General features: G+C 38.3%; 1 long non-coding RNA gene across 1 annotated transcript; it reads left to right on the top strand.

Moving 5' to 3' along the window:
- Positions 1-6,433: 6,433 nt before the first annotated feature.
- Positions 6,434-13,950, top strand: LOC132330263 (uncharacterized). The gene is made up of 3 exons (XR_009487254.1): positions 6,434-6,762; positions 7,021-7,098; positions 13,776-13,950. It is a non-coding gene; the product is annotated as an uncharacterized LOC132330263 (long non-coding RNA).
- The last annotated feature ends 385 nt before the right edge of the window (positions 13,951-14,335 follow it).

Raw genomic sequence — 14,335 nt, 5'->3', positions numbered from 1 at the left:
TGGGCCTTTAAATGTCTAGCCATTTTTCTTTTTTTAATGGCTCATTTTATATACGGTTCGTCATTGTACCACTGACCTTTTCTCTTCTGACTTGCGCTGATGACATCATGGAAATGACAAGACTACCAGGAGCGATGGAAATAGGTGCTTATCCCTGTACAAATTAGCAAAGACCTGGCAGCAACAGGAACATGATGTGTCTATGTCTGCTCTGGTGAGGATGAGAAAGCCATGTCTCAACCGTGTAAAATCGGCAGTCGGAATTCAGATGGGCACAAAAGTTCTTGTTTGTCCAGGAGCTTCTTCCAGTATGGGAATATCGAGATGAAAATTTGGAATTATCATCTATTACAACATGGAGTTAATCTATTTTTCAGCTTCAAGAAATGAATAGCTTATCAAAATCTCCTATTTTAAATGTGGAGCTTAAACATGTTTTCTGGGCAGGATTTCAATAATTATTTCCACATAAGAATCTCCCCAGCCATTTTAATTCCCTCATTCAGTTTTACAGTTACAGTGAGCACTGATATGCTTTAACTGTATTTCACTGTGGTTTTAAAGTCCTCATAAGAATATAGGGTTCTTGTGCTATCATTTGAAATGTGTTGATATTCCTGAGATGTTAGTCTTGACTCAGTACGTTATTATTATTAGGCTTGTAGCAAAGCTTTATATTAGTAGATTCATACTCATGCTAAAAGTTAGGAATGGTGCCGTATTGAACTGGGACCCTGGAAACATGACAGCTCATTTACTCGGATACTAAATAGATGCAGAGTGAATAAAATAGTTAAACAGATGTCAGCTAGGTAAGAGGATCACTTAGAACAAAATACTTGCATAATTACACTCTGGCTATGATGGGAACGAAAAGAATATTTTAAATTGTGTTACCTAGGTGATCTGCTGTTCTAACAGACCTCCAGTGGCATCTATCCCTTTCACCACCATCCCCCCAAAAAAACCAAACAGAAGACAAGAAAAACAAAACTGGATGCTGTTTTCTGTTTACAAATTTGTTTTCTGTGCATTATCAGATGTTTCAGGTAACTATGGAATAGATGAGGTTAGGATTAGACTGCATTGGGTCATTCCAAGCCCACTCAGGTGCAGCCAGTATTGACAGTGTTGTGATGACTGCAGGAACAAAAGGAGATTCCAGTTTTCTCAATAGCAGTTGTTTGTGGTGGTCTCAGCATCTGCTGAGAATATTTGCTTTTTATCATTCACAAACAGGTGAATGCTTCCATAAGAAAAGGCTTGTCCTTTATGCTCAAGAGTATAATTGTTTTTACTACCCCCAGACTAAGAGAGGATGTGAAACCACAATCAAGTATACAGGGAAAAAAATATTTTCCTGGGAAAGTCACAATGCAGTTATAAGAAATATCCTTCAATAGTCTTTGTGATTTTAAGGGAAATAATTGTCGTATCTTCTGCCTTTGCTTTGTCAGAATTTCCTGTAGCATCCTTCTGTCCAGTGCTTGCACTGCTCCTGTGGATCCTGCATGTGGTGTTAGTGAGATTGAATGGGCTGTCCTGGGCAGCCTGGTGTTCTGCAACTTTTGTAAACAGAAAAAGGTGGCAGAACAGCCCCCATTTCCCTAACTGCAGGCATTCTGGTACTTTATCTGTATGTGCATAGCTGGAGCCTGTACTAGATCTCTCTGCTTCCATGCTTTGGTAATTCCAGCAGCAGGTAGCTTTGGCAGCATTTCATATCCATAATTGTCTCCATGACTGTCTCTCAGTGGAGTGGATGTTCTCATTTCCATCCATGATTCTTTGATCCTAATTGAATAACTGCAGCTCACTAATGCACAGCATAACTCAAACTACAGACTGGGTGATGGCCTTCATACTACTGTGCCACGTCATGGTTTTCCTACTGCTTTTAGATCTCCCTGTGAATACCAAAAGAAACCTATGGGCTCCTTGCCTGGGTTGTCACCTCCCTGGGAAGTGGTTTTGTGCAGCTACTCAAATTAATTAGGATACACAGGAAGGGAGAGAGCAAGGGGTTTGGGGAGAGATACCAGCTTTAATGTAGGCAGGTTCATCTTCCTCTGCAGTCAGTGAAAAAGTCTCCTCCATAAACAGTTCCTGTTTTTCAAAATGTTGACTATGCCAGGCGTCATAATTCCCCTTGAGTTTTCATTTTTTTTTAGCAGGCAGCTAAAAATCAGCTAGCTATGACTCTGTGAATAACAATGAATATCAGCAGTCTTAGTTCAAAAAGGAATTACCAAAAATCATCAGATTACTGCACTTAAATGCAAGGTAATCCTCAAATTCATCAATACATGAAAGTCAGTAACTTTCAGAAGATGTGTCCAGGTCCCTGGCCCACTCACAACTTTCTGAACTCAGTCAAATACACTGTTGCTTAAAGTGCTTAGAATAGCCCATGTGTAAAGCTTAATGTAGAGCCTTTCAGCCTTTCATTCTGTATGTGACAGGAGATGCTTCCGTTTGGGCTCTTCATCTGTCTCACAAAAGTGTGGGTGTGAGTCTCTTCCCATCACACTCCATACAAGCAGTCTCTACAGACTTGCTTCCCAGGGTAGCATTAGGCTTTTGGAGATCCCTCAGTGTATTTATTTCTTGTAAAGATCCTATTGCATTGTCAGCACTTAGCACCAGATAATAATTCTGGAGCCAGACGCTCCCATCAGTGGCCACAAGTCACTTCTATTGATTTCAAGTACAATGCTGCTTTTATCTCCATTCCATGCAGGAAGGAGTGTGGTTGGGCCACCCTCACTGTATGCATCATAGGAGTAACACAAGAAACACACTGGAGGAACTCTTGGATAGAGGCAATGCTGCTTTATCCTAATTTCTAGAATGGAGAACATAAAAAGAAGGATTTTTCTTTTTTCTTTGAAAGCGAGATATTAATTCCAATAAAATTAGGGGGGAATTGTTGCTGCCTTCATATCATGGGGTATGATAAATTTTCCTCTTCAACTTGTAAGTCTTTTGAGCAGCTGGTTAATGGTTACTAGCCTTCATAAGTGGCAAGAAACAAAAAGTTATGTCTTAACCCCAAACTAACTGTATAAAAACCAGACAATTTCAGTGAAGATTCTCTTTGAGAAGTCTAGTTTGACCAGGTTCCTTAATCATAATCAGAAAAAGGAGAAAAAATGTACATGGAGTGAGCACAGGTACCACACTACCTCATGAGTGAGTGAGGAGGACACACCTCAGAAATTAGCATGTGTTTTGCTTGGGAATCAGTCTGAATGACTAATGGTGGGGAAGGGGGATTAGAAGAGAATCTTTATCTATACACATTACTAAAAAAGGCTGTTATTTAGGCACCAGTAGAATCTGAAGTTACAGACAGACATTAGACATGGCTGCTCACAGCAGGACCCAGGTGCCAAACTAGAAAAGATATGTAATGCTCCCCATAGCAGCATCTGGCTTTTTGGCAGAGTCTACACACTTGGGCATTGATGACTCTGGATTTGCTTTGTAGTCTCTCAAACAGTTGCATTGCAGTGGCCCTGGGCAAAACTGCAGAACCTTTTCCTCCATAGCACATCATTTCACATAGCATTTCACAAAAGAATTACCACTGAAAATTAACATAGTCTGTGCAATTAGTCTGATGATTAAGACTTAAGTACTGGACAGAGATCAAAGTGCTTGTAATCTGCAATAAAGTTCCTAGAGTTGTAAGGATTTTCAAAATGTTAGCTCGTGCTTTATTGCACCTTCCATTTATTGTGTACCCATGATAGCAGCAAACACATTTTCCCAGTGGATATCAGCATGTATAACTGCAACACCTGTTACTACAGAAGCCTGGTATTTCTCACAATATGATTACTCTGTCAACGACTGCCATAAAAGGTGGCATCTGTATTCATCAAAAAGAGTTATCAATAAATGTAAAGCCATACCACAATTAGAGATCTCCAAGGAAGAACAAATCCAACCCAAAAAAAAGTCAACGACAGTATTTAATTACTAAGATTGTTAATCAATAAAATGCCTTCATAACTTTTAATTAAATTTTTATTTGAACTGGATGTTTAGAAAATCTGATTCTTTGTTTTTGTTTCATTTAACAGTTGCACTACTAAAGTACTGGCGGCATCTGTGAACAGCCTTCCTCCAGGGGACACTTTATGTCTGTAACTGCATTTTGTCACCTACAGAGGGTGTTAAGAATCTTGTTAAAAATAAGGGAAATAGTTAGGAGACATCTCACTGTAGCCATTATTATAGTGCAAATTACCAGGTAGAGTAATCCAGAAGCTGTCAGGAAAGGTTAGTAAGAAACAGTGTCAGGAAATCAACCCTACAGCAATCCATCATGGCCTAGCACTAGCTCGAAACTGAAAGCTTTTAAAAGGCATTGTTTTATGAAGTAAGGGACTTTTTTTTTTTTTTTTTTTTTTACAGCATTGAATAAAGATAACTAGGAGAGTGGTTCTCTCATGAAAGATATAAAGACATAATGATGAAAAATGTCAATTATTTTATCGCACAAATCTGCAGGCAAGGTAAAAACCAGAGAGAGGTTGCTACAATTGAAGAAGGCCATTGCAATATAATACCTTATCTTTATTTTCATTTTAATTTTGAAATATGCTGTCTGATTTTTGCAATCCTTATTCAGACAACAAATGAAAAGCTTTCTAGATTGCCAGTTCGGTCCTTAGAGTCTCTGTAAGATGTCATGAAAATACAAAATTTGCCTTTCAGGAAGTTTTTACAAGTGTAGTCTTGATTATAACACAGATTGCCATTGTTCTGTTAAAGGATACTAGAATAGTTTGTTGCCATTTGTCTTGTAGGTAAATAAATGCTATCTGCCTCTTCCTTTGACTTTCAGGTTTAGCTAGTGAGTGAGTGCCTTCTGATGCTGCTCTCAGTCTCACTCATTCTCCAGGGCTGCAGTGCCCCAGAGGAGGCCCCAGCTGCTCTCTGCTATAACTTGTGATTCCCACGGGCACTGTCTGAGGAATGCCATCGCTGCCAGTGCGGAGATTGCCAGCTCGCCTTCAGAATTATGTCAGAGCACTGGACACAAAACTTAATCTTTTATAAAGCACTACCTTTGTACTTGAGGTTAGGGGTGAAACCAAGCACAAAAACTCTCCAAAGAGCCAAAATACTGAACCAGTAAAAACCCAATGATTTGCATAGATCAGTAGTGTTTTCCTGGGTAATCACAGCTGGGTGAAGTGGAAGGAAGGCTGTAGAGTTTGCTGGAGGTAGCCACGCTCAAAACTTCCCTTTAGAAAGAGAAAAAGTAGACAAACATATACTGAAAACCTGATGTTCAGAGCCTTGGTCAGTTGACAGCATCCCCAAGGCTCTAAAATAGCTTTGTAGTACTTAAGAAGCAGAACTCTGTCAGAAAAGATGACCAAAAACCTGTCTTTATATTCCATATGAAAATGTCTCAAGAAGTACTAGTAACCAGGCATTGCACTGGCATTAAAAGATACATCAGTGTTAAAAGACAGTTGTCTCAGATTGAAGGCATCCCATAAGTTTAAGTGATAGCTGGAAGAGCTGTGAAGATGATAAACAGAAATAACAATGAGCAGAAGTCTGTATAAGATAGCAAGTGCAATCATACCACACTTTACTGAGGTCTCTGAGAGCTCTTGGCGTGCTATACGGCCCCATGTAAAACCATGGAGAAGAATAATGCAATTAGGAATTAAGAATTTTTTTAATGGGGCTGACTGATGTTTAGATGGCAGAAAGTTTAATTACAAGCACAAACTCACATCAAGTTTGCATTGCTAGTAAAGGTTATATTTATATCCAGCCTCAATGTGCTACCAAGGGCTAGTCTTCATTTGCAATGTTAGTGTTATTTTCTGAAGACTTGTCAGAATGGAGCACTCGCTTCTCATGGGTATAAAAATACCCTTATGAACAGATAATAGCATCAATCACTTTTAGTATTTGAATGTCAGATATGTATGAAAACCCTGCTAACTACCTCCAATAAAGAACTTCAAAAATTGCTCCTCAAAATACATATACATGTATTTTAATTCACGGGAGAACAGATTAAGAGAACTCTCCTTCCATGACACATTGGATGAGAATCTGTCTTGTTGCAATGCTAAAAATTCTCAATCCATCAAGTAAATGCAGATGCAGGGCACCATCTCGTATTTCCTTGTCAAATAAATTATGCCTTATATCAAAGACCACACAGATTCCTACTTAACAAAACAGGGGTATGTTTGGACATATCATAAATATGAAATATGAAAGAAAGCAAAATGAGACAGTCAATAAAATGTAAGATTTGTAAGTCAGATAGCATATACCTTAGAAGTAATGTTACCAATACTCAGAATCTGTGATTAAAGAAATATTCATAATCTGTCACTAATTTTCCACAAAGATTGAAATTTTTATAATACTACCCTGAAAATGTCTGAGGGAAATTAAAAGAAAAAAAAAAGCAGATGAAATGGTGTTTTAATGTACATTTTTCTATATTTGCATATCTATATAAAGATATTTCCCTTTATTTCTCTCTTTTTTTCAATTAACAGCTAAGCTGGGAAAAGAATGCGTGTTATCCAAGGACAAAGTTTGAAGATGTGCTATTATTGAGAATAGTCAAATGTAAAACCATAAATAGAAATTGCCTGCAGCTGTCATAATAACTGTCTGGGCAATAAAATGGCAGCTAAAATTCAATAAGGGCAAAACAACATATTAAAGTGTATGAAGAAATCAGCTCTAAGCAAACTACTGCCACTCAAGGTAGGTATCTTGGATTGAGTTGCTTTAGAACATCATGACTTGGTGTTCCTTAGTTTTCATAAAGCAAAGTGCCAAGAATAATTTGGAAAGGCCTTTCAAAGAAAATACTGAACTGATTAGACTTCTGATGTTCTTGTCTTGGATATAGCTTATTGTTCTGGTCAGAGTATAATAAAAAGTTACAGCAGAAGTGATCTCTAATCAACATAAAAGTGCATTAATAATGTGAATGTTTCTCTTTTTGTTTCCATTTATTAGGAGCTCTGCATACTGAAGCAGCTTCCACAGATGAGGACTCTAAAGAAGCTCTGGCTAAACCAGAAAACAAGCTACAGAGTAAGAATTCTAAAGTATGTCTATAATTAGGTAATTATTTTTTTAGCAGTTTAGGTAATATGCTGTACTTATGGATAACTGGCTCCTGTCAATAGACGTTCAGACTTATATTGCAAACAAATTATCATATGCCTTTTCTTCTGATTAAAAATGTAGTTTTGTGGTATATGACTGAACAGCAGCTCATTCAGCCAAACCAATCACCATCTTCAAAATCTCTAATCTTTACATGAATAGGCAGACCTACTCTTTCTCTAGGAGCTCACATTTATCAGCAACGATCAGAAGCTCTCATTAATCCTTCATCAACCCTGCATTCATCTGATAGTACCTGGCCCCCTGCATAAAAGAGGCAGTAGAAATTCACCTCATGGTCCATGCATCAAGCTTCTGAGTTCTTGGCAAGGTAGCCTGCCTCTTCAGGCTGACATTAAACTCGATATAAAATCTTCAGATGAAGATGAATCTGCCATGTGGAAATAGTTCCAGTGTTTAAGTACCCTTTGCACTCTATTCTTGCTTTATGCTTCACTGTCTTTTCTCCAGTCATTAGATGTTCCTATACTTGTGTCTGTTCATAGGCATCAGATGTCTTCATCTGTAGATAATTATGGACCGTGATCAAATTATCTCTTAATTAACTGAAATAAATAGACTCAGTTTATTACAAATCTCTACAGAAAGGTAGGTTCCCACTTTTCAGGGTTTTTTTTTTCACTCAGAGTTTTTCTGGTATGTCAACATACTTCCCCAGGGTGGGCACATCCTATGCCAAACAAGCTGCCTCAGAAATAGATTTGATGTCACATGCATCACTATTATTACCAATGTCCACGTTTTTGCCAGTATTTCCATCTACATCTTGAAGAACCACATTAGGTCTTTCTTTGTCCTTCTGTGACATCTTTTCCAGCTGCTTTTCATCAATGACTTACAAATCTTCACAGCTCCTACTTTTCAAACATTATTTTCTGTCCTTCTAAATTACTGGTGCATCACCCACAGCTCTTCATTGTTTTCTTTGTTTCACTTTTTTATTTTCTTCGTTTCACTTTTCTATTACTCCTATACTCAGAAAATAATATATTAAAAAAACAACCCTTTCTGAAAATTAAAATAAACCAATATGTGAATGTATGACATCTGCCCTAAGTTATTGAAATACAATCACAATTTCTGTCTTTCTTCACCACTACAAGAATATCTTCCAGCTGAGAAGGAAGTGTGATACAAGGAACCTATCATGGGATGGAAAAAATACTTTGTTTCTTGATTACACTGTGATTACCTTTTCTGTTTTGACAATTTCCCTCACATTTCATCCTAAGTAGATAAGCAAGTACAGTATACATTTATTTTCAAACCCAAAAGAAGCATATGAATTGTGCTAGTGATAGGGGTGATGGAAATGGAAAGGAGATGGCAGTTCATGACTTAGGTTCATTAATCAAAACTGTTTGAGCTCCTGTCCATGAGATCTTGTAGGTCTCTTTGGGCAACCTGACCTGGCTGTACTATAAGGTTGTTGTAAGAAATGGATAATTACGTTTTCCCTAATTTGAGATCAGGTATCAGTGATAAGGATTTTACCAGCTTTGGTTAATATTATTAAATTAATAGCAGTAATATCATGTCTCATACTCATGAAAGTGAAGGAATGAAATTGGCTAAATTGTTCAACAGTGTGCTCTACCATCCTGGTATTTTCAACCATATAAAGGTCAAAAATTTTTGCTGTGAGAGGCAGCAATATATGCACCTACATAGTGGAGATGAAAGTGGTGGCAATATGGGTATGTAACTTCCAATTTAGTTCATGGTATAATGCACATGTACAATTTTAGGAGCTGTCTGTCTGCTGTTTGGTCAGCTGCAGCCAATTGCAGGAAGGAGGGAAGCACCATGCTCCTTCACAGAGGCTTCATTTCTGCTCTCTCACTTTAATCTGGAGTTACAGTCCTTCAGCTGACAGTGAGAGGTGTTTTTCCTCCGTGGGGAAAAGTATGACTGAGATCTTAAGAACCTTATTGTGACTCAGTGAAAGATCCATCTGATCAGCTGCAAGCAAAGTTAAGCTGCTAAAGGAGAACATAAAAAAGAAACTTTTCCCCAGCTATATAAAAGATCACTTTAGATAATATCAGCTCCTGTATTCAGTAGCTGCCAGTAAAGCTCTGAAAGCATTTTCTCTCTCCATCTTTGTGACCATTCCTACCAGAGGAAACATGAATGTAAGCTATTTTACATGCTCCCAGCTGTTCAGGAAAGATGAGAAGCTGAAGGCCATGGCAAAACCCTCACCATGTTTTACCTGCCGCTCCTGTTAAGAAAAACCTCTCCCAGTCATGAGGCTGTGGGAGGCTTTAGGGATGGTACAGAGGGTCAGAATGGAGACTGTAACACTTGGGAGGAAATCTGTACAGTTTTTTTGTTTAAATACAGAATTGTACCCCCAAGTACCAGTTACCAGTCTTCATTTGTGCAGTAGAACAAAGCCCTTTGCTAATGCCAGGGTGGTTCAGTGGGCACCCAGGCACCCCACCAGTCATGGCTGGGGCCACAGCAGCCTGTCTGGGACAGGAGGGCTGGGACAGAAGGTGCCCAGGGTGTGGCTCTATGGTTCTTCCATGGCTTTATCGGGGGAAGGTACTTAAGACTTGCAGCTGTCTGTAATGGCCAGTTTCACTCTGCCCTAGCCAGACACAAAGGAATCTTCTCAAAGGAGAATCTCAGCTCTTGGTGTATAGCCTAGAAATGCCTCCAAGGTATACAAAAGAGAAAATGGGAGGGGGAAGTTAAAGAAAATTAGGCTGAGTTGGAAACAAGAGAATCTTTAGCATTTGTTTACAAAACCTCTCTGTTTCTAAATCCTCATCCAAAAAAATTACATTAACATCCAAACCAAAACAGATACTTAGATTGGATTTGAACACTCCCAATATCAAGATGAATACAAAGTTCTGGTCAATCTGTTTTGTATCTGGAACCTGTCCAGTGGAAAGAAAGGTATGGCTGATGTGCTGCTCCTTTGGTCTTGCATCAAAGACAGCAGTCCCATCTTTCTGCTCATCATTTCACTGCAAAATGTTGTATTAATGCTGATCATTCCAATAAAGTCTTAACTACAGAAATACCAGAAAAATTAGAAAAGTAGGCCAAACACTTTCTCTTTTATTTAATTCAGTTTCTTCCTTCTTACATATATGTTTAGTCATCTTGGTATATGGGTCAAGAAAAATAAATTTTCACAAAAAGTCTGCTGAAATTCTAGCCCAAAACTGTCCCAGTGGAGGACCTGGCTAAGTCACAGACATGACTACAGTCTTCTCTTCCTCTCAATTGTCTAAGTTCTCCAGAAATCTGAGCACCTGATACAAACATGTGAAGGTGAGAAGGGATACCAAACAAAGTGGGCATCTTTCTTGCTCAGTAGGCCTGGATAAAAGTACACATTTAGGTTTAGAAATCCTTTTTTATTTGTTTGTTTCTCCTACTCTACTCTGTGTTTCTTTTCAAAGATTGCAAGTGAAAATATGTAATGGGGACTTTTCCATATATATTGCTGAATTTTAGAAGCGGGAATGGGAATGGAATATTTGGACCATTCCTGCTGTTACTTCTCAGTCCTAACTACTGCTGTTCACTTCCTTATCATTAATAAAAGATCAAGGAGATGACACAGACACTGCAGTGAGAAACAGCAAGTCTGTTTTGACATGAATTTTCCAGAATAATTCTCTCTCTGTACTGATGCTAAAGCCTCACACAGGAAGGTTTTCTATTGGTTGATTATTTGCCAAAGAATGTTAATAAGGGAGATGGTTGAGTTAGTAATTCCCTTTCAGAAATGCTCTGGGAGTGTGCACCATTGGGGTTTTTGGGAGTGGTATATATAGCACAGGCATGATGGACACTGATTATCTGCATTGCTGCAAAGTAACTAACATTATAGCTCTGCCACATCCTTTGCCAGTGAAGTATGAGTGCACCCAGTGTGTGAGGTATCCACGTGCTCCCTTCGCCTCTGCCAGTGGGTGGGAGACTTAAAATTGTGAAGAGAATAAGGAGCAAAAACTAAAGGACTGAGAATTCCCTGAGTATCAATAAAAGGAATCAGTATGCTGTTTTTACCCAGAGATCTTGAAGGGACCTATATGATCCAGTGACTCTAAAATTTAGATGTACAGAGAAGCTGGATGCCTAACTCTTTATGGCTTTTTGGAAAATTCCAGGAAAAGGTGCAGTGTCCATTTCTTAGTGTGAAGAGCACATGCATGCTTCCTAACCTGATTTGATGATCTCTGAAATTTGGACATACATACAGTCCAGCACAGTGGAATATTCACCAATAAAATAGGTTAGTGTTATTTAAATTTTAAGCAGACATTAATAAAAATATAGCAAAGGCTCTCACAGGCGATTGCAATCTACTGAACTAATCACATCCTAATTAAATTTTCTATAGCTTGTCTTTGGAAAGCTACCCAGAAGCATCCTTCAGCATTTGTTCAAGGCACATTTTTCTGATAAAGGGATTACGAGGGATTTAAAGAAATTTAATATCAAGTAAATAACAAAATAATAAATTTAATATCAAGTGGAGCTTGCCAAGAATAGAAATTACAAAGGAGTTTTCTCATGTTACTCAACCTTATTGTTACAGAGCTGTTTTCACAATATTTTGTGAAAAATTTTGTGTTCGCTTAGAATTTTCTGCATACTGAGAATTGATGACGGTATGTTTGTTACCCAAATTAAACATTGTAAGTAGTTTAGAATCTCTGATATTTTAGCCATGTTGACCAGAAATGGTGATACATTAAAGAAACTCCATCACCTCTGGACTCACTGTAGATCACTGCTCCCACAGGCTTAGAGGACAGTGAGCCACAAAACCAATAATAATTAGGACTCCTAGCCGAGGTGAAAAGCTATTGCCTCATGGAACCATTTTCCAATCCTCCTCCTTCCAGCTGAGCTGGACTAGTGACACTATAAAATGGCAATTAAAAGACTCAAGTTTAAAAATACCTTCAGCTTCCCAGGTCCCACAATGGCAAAGGTTAAGTGGATTATGTGGAGATAATTCACTCAGCTCCAGGGGGAGGGTGCTGATTGCCAGGGCTCTTGGGTACCTCCCTCTCCCCTCCTCACTTGCTGAAGCAGTGGTTGTTACAGTGGTGTCACTTTTGCCAACCTAAAGCAAGAAAAAGCCTGGAAAACTTTCCCAATGGACCCTGCAATTACTAACGGGCACTGACTGGTACTTGCAAATTTCACTTGGATACAGCCTTGAAAGCTGAGCATGGAAGTGGTCCCTAGTCCTCAGCTGACATCTTAATGCTATTGACCATTCATGCAAGTCTTCCTGTAAAAACAGCCCGTTTCTTCAAGAGAAAAGGAATATGAAAAAGATTGCTGGCCTTACAAGAACAGCTACTCTTCCCCCATGCTCCAGCTGAATTAAAACCACCAATTACACCTCTAGTTGTGTGGCAACACCTACACTGTGTTTCCAATTAACTTTGTAAGTTTTTAATCAGTGACAAATGCATTTTTGTAAATTCAATTTGCCTTTTATTGCAGCACCTATAAAATGTCTTGCAGCATTCCGGAACTTTGTGAAGGTTTTACTTGCTACTGACATAACGCAGCTGTCGGACCTACAACAAAGGCTGAGGTTTATGAGCAACTTGAATTAGGATGTAGGTTAAGCAATTAAAGTTCAAGGAGGGGGAGGGGGAAACGGTTTCCCAAAATTTGCACTTTCCAATTTAAAAAAGCACACCAAAAACATGCTGTACACTAGCATGGGAGAGGCTAAAGCAGCTAAGGAGACCATATTCAGCTTTAAAGTTGCTGTTTTGAGAGCATTCCATATGTGAAAAGGTCACCCAGATTTCGTTAATAAATCCGCTCTGCTGTTTGTTTTCTTTTTTAATCAAACTCAAATGCATCCCGTTAAAGGGCTGAGTGATTAGATCATAAATCTGGATGTCCTTGAAGATGATGAAGAAAATGCTTATCTGTAAAGCAATCATCATACTGCCAGTTCTGTCATTTACACATTTGTACACGTGCTGGAAAAATGGTTTAATTTTAAACAATTTGCTTGTATTTTCAGGTAAGAAAAAATTGTACAGAATTTACAGTTAAAAGAGCAACTGGATTACTTGTGACATATGGAAAGAAACATTACATCTAATCTTCTGTATCTAAATTCAGGGTATTAAAACAACCAACATTCATAATAAACATGAATTAATATTTCGTCTTAGTAAAACTCAGCTCTCAGTACATTAAGTTCTGGTTCCAGTTATGTGATACAGTTCTCCTAAATTCAACAACTCTGAAATTAGTCAGTTATTATGGGGCCTAAGTGTAAATTTGCTTTGCTGGATTTTATTTGAACTGGTAGAGGCAATCCAAATGAAGTTACCAGCTGTATTTTTGTTGTATTAATGCATGGAAATCCTTGCTCTTTGGGGTCCAGACAGTACATATTGTGCTAGATTTCTCATTTCTTCTTTTTTTCCCCTATTTTTTATTTTCCTCGTATCTTGATTTTTCCTTTGTTTGCAAAGTATTTATTCAGTACTTCTGGCAGTATATTTTTCTGTTGTAAGCATAACTAGGATATTGCTGTAACTTCTCCTGTGTGCATTTGGATCTTACAGCTGATTTGTCACTTTGCCTGAACCCAACTGTGGACATGACTATGGCTAGAACCAGCAGCATATTTACCTATTGCAGTGCTTGCAGGATATTGGGAAATTAATGTCTCTTTGGAACTTTATTAAAACAATGGATGTGGAAAATAATTCTGGTGGATTTATAAACATTCTTACAAAAGGAATGAGGTATGGAGCAATTTTGAGGTGGGTAAACACATGTTGCAATTTTTTAGCTGACTGCATGACTTGCTTTTACTTTAAGGTAAACCCCATCTAGTTTGAGCCATTTTGATTTCTGGAGACTTGATCCATAGAGGTAAGAGTCACAGGGTAAGTCAGTTTGGCACTGATGCTAGTGCCAAAATGTGGCTCTCTGGAATTTAGCACAGTGCACATTATCTGATGACAGTGGACGTGTTGCATTATTTAGTGCATAGAATGTCCACCCTGCAAAGATTTATGTGTTTGTTTAACTATGTTCTGTCTGGTTAATTGCTCACAGTCACAGAAGATCCTTACGTGTATAGAGTGAAACATCAATGGTTTTATTCTCAAAATATTTT

This window comes from Haemorhous mexicanus, chromosome 8 (genome assembly GCF_027477595.1).
Source record: "Haemorhous mexicanus isolate bHaeMex1 chromosome 8, bHaeMex1.pri, whole genome shotgun sequence".
In the NCBI taxonomy this organism is placed as follows: Eukaryota; Metazoa; Chordata; class Aves; order Passeriformes; family Fringillidae; genus Haemorhous; species Haemorhous mexicanus.
The sequence above is the reverse complement of the archived record's forward strand: the minus strand, read 5'-3'. Positions and strand labels throughout refer to the sequence as shown.